Genomic DNA, 13,493 nt, shown 5'->3' on the forward strand with positions numbered 1-13,493 from the left:
CATACACTAAGATGATATAATGTATTTAAGTTTTCCAAACAGAATACGGTAGAATTGATCTGTCCATAGTTTATATAACTAATCACATGCTATATTCATATAGTGTGAATGGTCAGTTAAGGCTCTTGGTAGTTTTGTTTACTGGGAATCTGTTTTGTTTTTGATACCGGAGTAATCACCAATGTACATTTTGGACTCAACCAACTATCAAGAATAAATTGAAATTGAAATTGAAACCTTTTTGGAAGAATAATTCAGTTATTGTAATCTCCACGATATCTGAAAGTCATAGGTATGTGTTGATGGGGAATATCAAATTGAGATAAAACAGCACATATGTATCTTTTATAATGATCATTATTAAGTTTATTATTTATTTAGTTGAACATATAAATATTGGTACAAAGGGGCACCGAATACATATGCACCATATAAATTAATTGATTTGTGTGAGGGCTGGGTTACTGACCGGACGCCCAGAGCGAAGAAGGTGGTTTTCTTAGGGAGCCACACTCGGAGCTTTCAACCTGAACGTCTGATACACAAAGCAGTTGGATAACGTCAGGAGATGCAATCACATGGTGGTCAGTGACCAACAATTGGTTCATACGCCTTTTGTTTCCTCCGGATACTGGAGCCCATGTGTACCATTGGTTTGGAATAAGAGTATTTCAACTCTAAGTGAATCCTCTGTATCCACCAACCCAGTTAAAGTGCCGAATATTCTCTTTTCGTCCTCTCAATTTCGTAAACGACACCCTCACCGCGAGAAGACAGTGAATAGGACTTCTCTGGTAGTGGATGTATACGTGTTTCCATGTGAGAGCATTTCGAAAGAGAGCGGACTCTTCCTACCCTCGACCGTACCAGGGCATTTGTGGGCCTCTATCTAAAACCACAAAGGAATTGTTTGTACTACTCTTACAAAATCTAGAAGAGTTAAGTATAAGGTGATTCAGAGATGGGTATTGTTCAATAAATGTAAACAACTCAATCATTTCTATATAATCTGAACAGGAAAAAGTGAGCATACACACATCAAGACGATTTTAATATTTTACAAAAGTGTTCTTCATAGAAACAAATCACACAAGAAAAAAGGAAAAGAAATGAACAGAAATAAAGAATAGCTCACTGAGGGACATCATGCTTGACAAGTGAATAAATATTAATCTCTTCCAGAGACGTAAGAACACAGTCAAAAGTTCCACAATAAGACGAAACTGCGGTTCACTGCTTCCAAATTTTCCATGATGGTCTAGCTTCAATTGACTTATGATCTCAACTATTGAAATTACTATAATATCCATCCTCAAAAAACCCCTTCTGATAGGATCAGTTTTATTGGTTATCCATAACAATCTCTTCAATTTCAGAAAGATCTTGAAGTATAAGAAACAGGATTACGGTCAAGTAAATTATACTGAACTTTCGTAACATCTTTTTCTAGACTAAGTACCATCTTATACAGAGTCTCAGGTACTTAGATATAATACCTTCATAAAAATTGCAGTGTAACTTACAATATTTTCATAAAAAATCACAAAGTTATGCATCAACTACTCACTAATTAAATGTGGACGGACTTTGTCTAAGAGTAGACTCCAAAATGCGTATTTCGTCCCATTTAAGACTCGTTAACTGGATGTGCCCTTCATTCCAATATTGATACTTACATTTGGAAATTATAAGTTTTGAACAAGTTAGTGGTAATATTAGCGCATGTAACAAAAGGTATTGGGTTCGAGTTGCACGGTAAACGTAAATACTAGGGAATAGGTACATCCAGCTCTAACATGTTTCAAATAGGACTTATTCAGTGTTTTAGATTTCACTATTAGCCATAAATCATTTGTTCAAAAAAACCCTGTGTTATGATAGGTATATCGAGGTAATCCGTACAGGATCTCCCTTGTATAAAAGAAGGATGATCACAAAGTCACTTCTGAATATCAACAAGGGAATACTTCAAACACTTACTAATTATCAGTATAGGGTTGTGGAGATTATTAAGTTTTTGATTGAGCTCATGAACTGATTGATGTTAGACCACTATTGAAAACCTGAAAGCACTGGACAACCGTTTCATCCTATTGTGGGACTCCTCAACATTACGCATTCACTATCCCACTCGTGGGATTCGTGGATTAGTCTAGGTTAGACATCAACACTGTTGGATGCCGGCCAGCTCAGTGGTATAGGGGTTAAGTGTTCACGCGCGAGACCGATATGTCCTGTGTTCGAATCTCGTAAGGAGGGTTCATGGATGCACACTGTTGAGGCATCCCCCACAGGGACATAACAGCCATCCAGTGCTTCTAGGTTTTCAATAATGGCCCAACGACAGACTGCCTCGACGTGCGATGTTCAGTGGTATAGGAGTAGGTTGGAAGAAAGCTAGGGGCGACCAGACCAAAACATGGCACAAATCCATGAAGTCACTCACAAGTGGTCTGAGTCATGTCGGTAGGTGTAGACTACCTGAATGGGGACCGCGAGATGATAGCAACCGATGGTTAGAGACCCTGAATGACATGGCTCAAAATCGTTTGCAATGGTGTCCGCAGGTGCATACACTGTTTGTGTTCTCCCAAATTTTGATCTCCTTATTCCTCCTTGTCTCTTTTTTTTCTCTTCCCAAATTTATTTCACTGGATTATACTCTTTAAGTAACATCTCCAAACACTAATTTCCCCGATTACTGCTTATACTCTAATTACCTCTACCACCACGAGATTTGAATCGATAACTGCTGTACGTATGTACATCTAGCACTACGGGATTTGAATCGACCACTGCATCTCTGTGCTAATGTGGTGTGGCAACTCGAACTGATGTACGTACTTACGAAGTTCTACGTTGTTACTGACTGACTGACTGACTGATATCAGTCAGTTCATGATCTCAATCAAATCTTACTAATCATGTTTGTTATTTTTTAAAAATTGTTTTTCTTTTCATCTACAGTACACTTGGCTTTGTGCAACATTAGCAGCTGGAAGTGTAAAACATTTAACTGAATTAATTATCACTAATCAATTATCTAATGGTTTAGCATTAATTCGTCCACCAGGTCATCATGCTATGCGTTCAGAAGCTTGTGGTTATTGTATATTTAATAATATCGCTATTACAGCTGCTAAGTTTCTTCAACCTAGTGATGTAAACACAGTAACAAAGAACTCAATAAATAAACATAATTTAACTTATTTACAACGTATATTAATTATTGATTGGGATGTACATCATGGACAAGGGACACAATATGCATTTTATAATGATAATCGGTAAGTTATTAATGATTTATATTGAATGTTACATTTATGTGTTGTAATAAATATTTTTGAATAGTTCAAATCATGAGTCAATTGAAGCTAGACCACCGTGAAGAACCTGGAAGCACCGGACGGCCGTTTCGTTCTAGTATAGGACTCCTCGGCAGTGCGCATCCATGACCCCGTCCCCCCGGCGAGGTTCGAACCGAGAAACTTCATTCTGGCGCGCTAGCGCTTAACCATTAGACCACTGAGCCGGCTCACGCACGAGACTGATAGGTCCTGGGTTTGGAACTCTTTAGGGGTGGGATTGTGGATGCGCACTGATGAGGAGTCCCATACTAGGACGAAACGGCCTTCCAGTGCTTCCAGGTTTTCCGTGGTGGTCTAGCATCAATTGACTCATGATTTCAACTATTGAAATTACTAAAATCTCCACAAAACCCTTTCTGAAAATATTTTTTATTTGATAAATTAATTGGTTACAAAAAAATTGTTCACATAGTTACTAAATAACTTATGTTCATGAATTTATTAGGGTTTGTGTTATCTTGTTGTTAGTATTTATGATTGAATTTTGATTAGTAACTGTTAGAATTTGTATCTCTTGGGTCGATATTTTGAAATACCTTTTTGAGCCCTCCCCGCCATAAGTGCCCTGGTACTATCAGGGATGGGAAGAGTTCACTCTCCCTTTCGAAATCCTCCCACATGATCACGCGTATGTAGCCACTGTCAAGGAAGTCCTACTCACTGCCTTTCGTGGATAAATTGAGCAGACGAAAAGCTAGTATCCAGTGCTTTAACCAGGTTACTGGATATGGAGGATCCATCTAGGAGAGTTGAAAAACCCTGATTCCAAACCGACATCATATATCTTATTTAGAATATTTGATTTTTGTAGGAAATTTGAAAACTCGGTTCTAAGTGCTAAGCTTTATAATATAGATAGGTCGTCCTAAATGGTGATGGTTTTTCACCGAATGAGGTGCTTGTCAAAGCTGACAATCTATTTCACAACGGAATAGATTGACAGACTTGGAGTAACGAACGGAGTTGATTTCATTGTCTTAGTGAAGATGATTTGAGGTATGAGTTGTAAATTGTTAGGTGTTTTGACTCATGGACGTCGTTGGGTGTTTCTCATGATTTCACTGATAACATGTTTTATTAAAAAAGATTAGTTCAGCGACGAATATGGATACATTCACGGATATGCTGCATTTGATGAATGGACCACCTCTGACTGACATTTTGAATAGGTTTCTACTTAAGATGACACATCCCATTCATAGATCAATCCCGTAGAAGTGTATATTTAACACTGTAGAAACAAGTGATATCGTATATGATTTGTGGTAGGGAAATTAAAATATGATTGATCACTGAGAATGGACAAGCAGGCACTTAACCTACCGACTACTAAATATGTGATTTCTTTCCCTCTCATTGATTTCTACTCTGAACTCAGTGTAACGGTTCGTGACTGTGTTGAATAAAGTATTGTCTAATGTTAATCTGGTTCTTTATTCTGAATAGTGAACCTTGGATCTGATATAACATGACAAGTCTCATTATTGTATTAAAATATCATCGTACTGTATCTGAGAAAGAAAAGTAGTTTAAATCATCCGTTATATCAATATGATCTTTGGAAGACTAGGTATAATTCTATGTATCCATTACATAGAAAAACAGTGGGAGGATAGTCTTCGCTTCTTACAACAATAATTCTGAATCGTTGTTATTCTATAGATCAGGACTCCTTTAGAGATAACATTCAGTGATAGTTACATTCTATTACGAGTGAACTGAAATTGGAAATGCGGGTTATTTGATACTGACAATTTGTTTGACAAGAAATATGATTTTCCTTGATAGGGGTGTAATTATGTACTAATAATAAAGAGCCAAAGTTAAGATGATATATTTACTTAATATTACTTAGTTGACATAGGCTGATGACATAAAGACTTTCACCATCATTGAATTAATCTTTACAATATTTCATAATTTCGATAAGAAAACATGACACTATAGGAGATTCTTGGGGACTATTGGATTATGTCATACATCGATCTTAGTTGGACAGCTATTGAAAACTAGGAAGAATTTGATAGGTGTTTTGTCCTCGTATGGGAGTCCTCAACAGTGCACATCTACGACCCTACAGAAGATTGAACGTAGAACGTTCGACCTTGCTCTCAAGTGCTTAACCTGCTCACTGGTCTAGAAGTTAAGCACTCCAGTGCAAGATTGAAGGTTTTGGGTTCAATCCTCTGTAGGGTCGTAAATATACTTTGCTGAAGACTCTTATACTGGGACGAAACACCTATCCAATGCTTCTTAGTTTTCAATAGTTGTCTTACTAAAGTTAATATTTGATATAATCGACAAAAAAATCACATTGATACATTTTCATTTTTAGTGTCCTTTATATTTCTATTCATCGTTATGAGAAAGCAACATTTTGGCCAAATTTACGTGAAGCAAATTATGATTTTATTGGTGAAAACTTAGGCAAAGGTTATAATGTTAATATTCCATTAGAAGAGGTAATTTCAAGTTTTATGCTTTAAATATTTGAACTTAGTTTATCCATGATACTTTCAATGTTCATAATCAGCACTTACTCTTCATTCAGTGATTCATTTGGAGACTCTTGGTGATATCGATCAGAATCGATCACAATGGCGTCGGTGTATGCACTCTCTGTCTTCCCTCAAACTAAGAGATTAAAATGACTTCATATCTTTCTTTCTACGAACTAATTCTTTCTTCCTATACTATGTCCTTATATGTAATCCTTCTTTTATATATTACCACCTCTGAATTAACTACTTTTATGAATCCGGTGTCCATCTTGTTGTGTTAATGAGGTATGGCAACTTGGATCGATGCATATATATGCTCAGTCCTACGTTGTAACTGACTGACTGACTGACAGTGGTTCAATTGTGTACATTGGCATTTCCTTTTTTACTAGAGATTAGGTTTCGAACTCTCACTTCTTATCAAGGATGTCAAACTACATTATACCGATATGTTCACAGAAGTTGGTTACAAATAACTTTAGACGATTGAAATGAAAACTTTTGAATAAGATCACATTTCATTCATACACTAAATGTGAACGAACAATAACCGGAACTTATCATGAATTTGATTATGTCATTAGTGATCCTACTAAGTCTACTAACTGTGATATCCTATTCACCATTTTCAATCTGGTTGGCGTTTTTTTAGCCAGATTTTTTTTCTACAGGATGAAGTTGACGACTTTATGCCCGACCCTCCTCCTTTATCCGGGCTTGGGACCGACAGTAACTCTAGAGAAGAGTTACAGGTGGAGTTACCATTTTTGATAATCATACAAAATTCACACATTCTCAATCCATCAACCAGGATACTAGAGGAGAAGAGAATTTGCAAGAAATGTTCGGTCTTAAGAAAAATTAATTAAATAAGTAAATACTACAGATCATTAAGTCATTTACTTATCAGTCAGTCAGTCAGTTAAAAGCAACAGAGTTACCGGCGTACATATGAACTGGTTTACATTTCCATATCGCATTATCATTACGACATACGCCGCAGTAGCAGAAGTAGTAAGTGTCAGTCTTACTTCTTACTTACGCCTGTAACTCCTCGTGAAGAAGCATAGGCCGCTCACCAGCACTCTCCGTCCAACCCTGTCCTGGGCAATCCTTTCCAGCTCCTTCCAGTTGTTATTCATCCTTTTCATACCTGCTTCTATTTTTTTGGCCTTCCTCTTTTCCGCTTCCCTTCAGGATTCCAAATCAGGTCTTGCCTTGTGATGTAGTTTGATGATTTGCGTAATGTATGTCCTATCCATTTCCATCGTCTTTTCCTAATTTCCTCTTGAGCTGGAAGCTGGTTTATTCTCTCCCACAGAAGACTGTCGCTGATGGTATCCGGCCAATGGATGTTGAGTATCTTGCGTAGACAACTATTTATAGATACTTGTACCTTCTTGATAGTGGTTGTTGTAGTTCTCCAAGTTTCAGCTCCGTACAGTAGGACTGCCTTGTCGTTCGTATTGAAGATTCTCACTTCTAGAGTTACTGCTGGCCCCAAGCCCAGGTAAAGGAAGAGGGTTGGGCATAGGGTTAGCTACCCCATCCCGTAGAAAACTAACTCGTTAAAAAAACGCTAACCACAAAAAACAATTCAAACCATTTAGATAGGAACTCACTGAAGACAATGATGTACGGTGGCGCAACTTCGTGGATTGGTTGAAGTTAGACATTAACACCGTTGGGTGCCGGCTCAGTGGTCTAGTTGGTTAAGCGCCTGGCGCGAGGCTGATAGTTCCTGGGTTCGGATCTCGCGGGGTGCGAGATCGTGGATGCACACTGCTGAGGAGCCTCGTACTAGGACGAAACGGCCGTCCAGTGCTCCCAGGCTTTCCATGGTGGTCTAGCTTCAATTGACTCATGATTTCAACAAGTGAAATGACATTTAGTAGGTGTAAGTGATATTAAAAAAGATCTAAGAAGAAAAAAAGAATTTACAGAATAAACGGTATTAGATAACTTTAAACGTTAAGATTTAAAGGAAGATCAGAAGTGAATAGTTAGGTACCAGTACGACCGATTCTAGGTCATGCTACCCAACATCTCTAGACATTGGTTACAATGAGCACGAGGACTGTAACCACCTCGTCTGTACTTATCATCACAGGTCATTTCAACAAACATAGATTAATGTCAAGTTTTAGTTAAGACACTCGTAGCTTTCTTGAAAATTACTTCCATAGTAGACAATGCCTCGCGTTTAGTCAGGAAAAAGATTGAGTGCGTATAATGCACATCCTAAACACCTCAGTTAATGAAGTAACACTATCTCATCAGTAGATTTTCCATCTTTATCCATAACTTTGCATCTAACTTCAGTATTGCTAACACGAAGGTCACGAAATACATGAGCATTGATTCGAAGACGTCTATATCCGTATACTAGTAACCTACGAATATCCTCTATTTTCAAAGACCACTTTTCACACCTAACAATTCACACAGAACTAACTATTAAGTAGTACCCTTCTTTAATTGTCAGACAAATATCAGACCTACTCCACAAGTGATGCAAGCTAGAGAAAATCAAGAAAGTTTTCTAAATCTATACAGAGGCTTTATCAAACACTAACCCATCATAGCTAATTAGACTTCTATTGACGGATTGTTCTTCAGTACAAAATCCAGATAGATATTACTTCATAAAATTAAAAAAAGATTTAAACTTAGTTTATGATGGAGTTTTATTCTCTGAGCTTGTAGACTTCTATCCGAAGTTTATGCTGATGATATCATTCAGAAGAACGATGAAAGCTCCACGATCAAACCATCCAACTCAAAGAATAAAACTTCATCAAAATCATTCACCTGAGCTACAAACCTTTTCCACCATCTCAAATGTAGTTTTTTATCAGAAGGGGTTTGTGGAAATTTTTATAAATTTCACAGATTGAAATCATGAGTCATTTGAAGCTAGACCACCATGGGAAACCTGGAAGCACTGGACGGCCGTTTCGTCCTAGTATGGGACTCCTCAGCAGTGTGCATCCACGATCCCGCACTCCGCGGGATTTTTTTTATAACGGAAGAAAGTTTTCGATATTATCTCCATTTATACCACCGAAGAAGAATAAAATCAATATCAGGAAGGGTAATTTGCTTATCTTCAATTTCATTCACTTAATTAAGCCTTACAGTTGTAGCTTGTAGTAAAACTTGGATCGATTTTTACAAACCTACTTGATCAATAGAACAGTACTCAATAAAAAAAAGAAAGAAACTGAAGTGATATAATGTCATAACTTGTAAGTAAGTAAGTTACGTAATAGTTCAATGACCAGTGAAAATGGTCCATTTGATAAGCAAAGATGGATAGTGGTTAATAGTGGAATCCAGTTTGATGCACATTTCGTCCTATTTAGGACTGATCAACTGGATGTACTTACATTTCAGAATTGATATTCATTCCGGAACTCGAATCCAGTACCATTCGCTCCAAACATTATCGTATGATCAAGTTAGCTGCTGAGTTATGATAGCCAATTGCTTGTGTAATGGGATAAAGTTTTTAATTCATTCATAAGACAAAACGCATATCGTGGATTCCACTACTAACCATTATCTATCTCTGCTTATACTGAATATTTCACACATAGTATAGCGTCAAGTACAAAAACACAAACGGAAATGATAGATTCAGTGGTTTTTGGATTTGTCATATTGGGATTAGATGGTGGTTGGAGGTAGTCGACAGGAAACACTTGACCCGGGTTTCGTGCTACTTGGCACTCGTCACCAAGGTGTGCCTGTAATCGTGAGGGAACTGGTGCTCCCTGGCGGATTTGATCCCGTGTCACAGTCAGAGACGTTACCACTGAGCTATCCGGGCCGCGACTGACCTCCTGTAGGACTGAGATGTAATTACAATTGATTGATCACTGGTTGGTGATCAATGTCATGCGTGTCAAGTCCTTAGTTAGTACAGATCGAGTGCTATCGATCATGGCTGGGTCCGCCAGGGAGCACCAGTTCCCTCAATATTACAGCTACACCTTGTTGACGAGTTCCAAATAACACGAAACCTGGGTCCAGGGTTTCCTGCTAACTACCTCCAACCACCATCTAGTCTCAATATATAGTGCACGCAGTGTCGAGTCACCTAGACTGGTGGCCACTTTGCAACATGGTCGATAGCATCCGATCTGCACTAAATAAGTACTTGACGTGCATGACATTGATCACCACCCAGTGATCAATCAATTGGGATTAGTCATATATATATATATATATATATATATATATATATATATATATATATATATATATATATATATATATATATATATATATATATATATATGCCAACCAATAAAATCAATTGACCACAGTGAAATACCGTGAATTACAAGATATATGAAATCTATAGATTATATGGTGTAATTATTCATCAGTGCTCATCAAGAACTCCATTGGGAAATATATATACAGTTAGTTTTCGGATTGTTTACATGTTTTAGATTGTTTATTACACTCATGATGAGTATATTAATCTGTATTTTGCTTAACCATTATGTTTACAGACAGGTATGACGGACTCCGACTATCTCGCTATATTTTACCGTCTGATTATGCCTATCGCTACAGAGGTAAATGATCAACAATATGAGTATTATTTTTGGTAAATTTTAATGTGAATAAGTGTGTGTATATGTGTGTAAGCTTAAATAATTGTGAAGGCGTAGTTGGAGATCTGGTTAGCGCGGATCGGCAAAGCAAGAACAGCATATTTACAACTGAACAACATCTGGAACTGAAAACAATTGTCAATCAACACCAAAGTCAGAATTTTCAATGCAAATATCAAGACAGTTCTGCTGTATGGGGCAGAAACCTGAAGAACTACGAAAGCCATCATCCAGAAAATACAGGTGTTTATTAACAGTTGTCTACACAAAATACTTCGGATCCGTTGGCTGGATACTATTAGCAACAACCAACTGTGGGAAAGAACAAACCAGATCCCAGTGGAGGAATAAATGAAGAAGAGGCTCTGGAAGTGGATAGGACACACATTGAGGAAAGCACCGAACTGCGTCACAAGACAAGCCCTCACATGGGATCTTCAAGGTGAAAGGAGGAGAAGAAGACCAAAGAACACATTACGTCGAGAAATGGAGACAGGCATGAGAAAAATGAACAATAATTGAATAGAACTAGGAAGGAGGACCGAGGATAGAGTGGGTTGGAGAATGCTGGTCTATGGCTTATGCTTCAGTGGAAGTAACAGGCGTAAGTAAGCAAGTAATTAAGTTGGAGATCTGGTTGCATTGTGTCCACTTGTCTAAGTCATTATTTTCGGATATAAAGTAGGTTGAGGCAATAAACAGACAATTTAGGTATCGGTTTTTTTGTTAGATGTCGTTCATCTACAAAGAACTATCTGGAATTTTGAGAGGATTGATGATATTCAGGCAGAAAACAGAACCTATGTGATTCATTGCAACAGAGCTATTTTGGCCCATATTAACAGACTACCTCCAACCAGATAATGTAAAGCATAGTTCATGCAATGTAAAACCACTTATACTACTGATAACATTCCATTTTGAAGGCATAATTCTATAAGCAATAAAAACTAAACAAATACTGCTAATCAATGTTGATGTCTCAGACTTATACATGGTTTGTTATAGCCCTAAATATCTTCGTTTTGCCGTCACAACTTTGTGACAAGACAAGAAACCCACTAAGGGAATAACTTTACAATTACTTCTTACTAGAAACTGTAAAACAAACTGAAATGTAGATCAAGACTTTTCTATCAATTTACTTCAACCACCTAGCATAATAAATAAGAACTTTCGTTTAAATTTGTTCAAATAGTTTCACAGTATTTGGGCGCTGAATTGATATGAAACATTAAACAGAAAGAATGTTGTATTTGTGAAAATCACAGCGAATGAATTTGAAGTAAATCCAACATTTCGCCTGACAATCTAGTCCAAACTTTTTCAAGGAAAAGTTATTTCTTTGATAAAGCTTGGATCAGATTGACAGGCGAAATGTTGGATTGAATTCACGTTCTTTCACCAAGCATAGTTTCCAATTTTTTCGATTGAACATGACTGATTTTTTATGACACTGGCTTCAAACCTATTACGATCACCCTAAAGGTGAACTGAATTAAAGATAATTTATATGTGCCTGATTTGAAAATAGTTGCTTGGTTTACTTTTAGAGCATTATCCCCTTGAAATATTTATCATAAACATTGATGCTACTTTAAATATAATAAGTAGGTCAAGTTGTATGAAAAAATAAATGAGAGTTATGACGGTAGTTGGAGGTAGTTAACAGGAAACCCTGGACCTGACATTTGTTAGCAAGGTGTATCTTAAAGGAACTGAAGCTCCCTGAGGGATTCGATCCCGTATCACTCAGCTTCACATTGCGTACACATAATGTCGAGTAATTTTCTTTTTTATAATTTTAAAAATTACAGTTTAATCCTCAACTGATACTGATTTCTTGTGGGTTCGACGCAGCCATTGGTTGTCCAGAGGTAAGTGCTAAATTAATGAATAACACATTGAGTTACAATGCTAAAATGTTTGTTTCTAGTTTTCCCTTAGTTATTGACTAACTGTGTGTTGAAATCAAAATAATGTTCACTCAGATTCCAAAATAAGACATCCAAATCTTACGGTTTACATTAAGATCATTAAGTTAAAATCCAATGATTCTTATTTCTAACTTTAGTTGATATTCATCATAGTGTAAAAATATCATTGGTGTATAATTGCTCAGTTCCTGGAATCAACAATACCCATCAGTATCAATTTCAATTAGTTTTAACCCAATCCAAGTAACGACATTGGCTCATCCATCTGAGAAATCCGAGCCTAAACAAAATTCACTGTAAAAAAAAATAATTATGGAGAATATTAAATGTGAAAACTGAATTCTATCTAAGGTTAACTAAATTACAAACGGAGGGTTTATCTCATCGGCTCTGCATTTTGACGAGGTAAGGTCTAGTGAATGACCACACTAGGATTCTGTTTGCGTGTAACGGAGACACAGCATACATCAAACGTATGAAATTCTGGGGTTTTAGCTAAGGAGGTCTGCTGGCTGATTTGACATAGGGTGCGCAGGTCGAAGGAGTGAGGTTTCAGTAGACCTCGGACAGTGTTTAGCGCACTAGAATTGTTGGCCATGGTGACACTTGAGGCGAAAGTCAAAATAGGATGTTTAGAGCTGAAAGTCGAGGTAGGAGTAATAATAAGAATTGAAGACGCAGATTGATGATAGATCCAGTGATCTTGAGTGCTGTTAGAGGTATGAGGACATTCATCACTACCAGGTTGCCCACACCGTGAAGGTACCTGCGAAGGAAATTGGGTTAAAGTTAGACTAAGTGACATGAGAGCGTTAGGGCAGTGCCCAAATAATAAGTGCTTGAGGTCGGTCACACACGAAATATTATGAGTAATTTTCGTATCAGCAACGTACATATTAGGACCTTACACTTCATCACTAAATCCCCCTTTTCAATCCTAATAACTGTTCCGTTTACGGTAACCGACTTTTGTATGTCCTACTAATCTAAGTTGGTTGTTGGCTGTGGAAATGTCTTCGCGGATATACATAGCTTAGACTAATTTGTGCGACAGAGACA

At 37.3% G+C, this 13,493-nt stretch overlaps 1 protein-coding gene across 1 annotated transcript in view; it reads left to right on the top strand.

The window, feature by feature from the left end:
- HDAC6_1 (Histone deacetylase 6) overlaps positions 1-13,493 on the top strand; it is a 198,782-nt gene that overhangs the window by 102,659 nt on the left and 82,630 nt on the right. Inside the window, exon 1 of the mRNA XM_051212729.1 lies at positions 10,949-12,374. The gene's annotated coding sequence lies outside the window, so the exon portion shown is untranslated. Of the gene's footprint in view, positions 12,375-13,493 lie in introns of the transcript that reaches the window.

This window comes from Schistosoma haematobium, chromosome 3, assembly GCF_000699445.3.
Source record: "Schistosoma haematobium chromosome 3, whole genome shotgun sequence".
Taxonomy (NCBI): domain Eukaryota; kingdom Metazoa; phylum Platyhelminthes; class Trematoda; order Strigeidida; family Schistosomatidae; genus Schistosoma; species Schistosoma haematobium.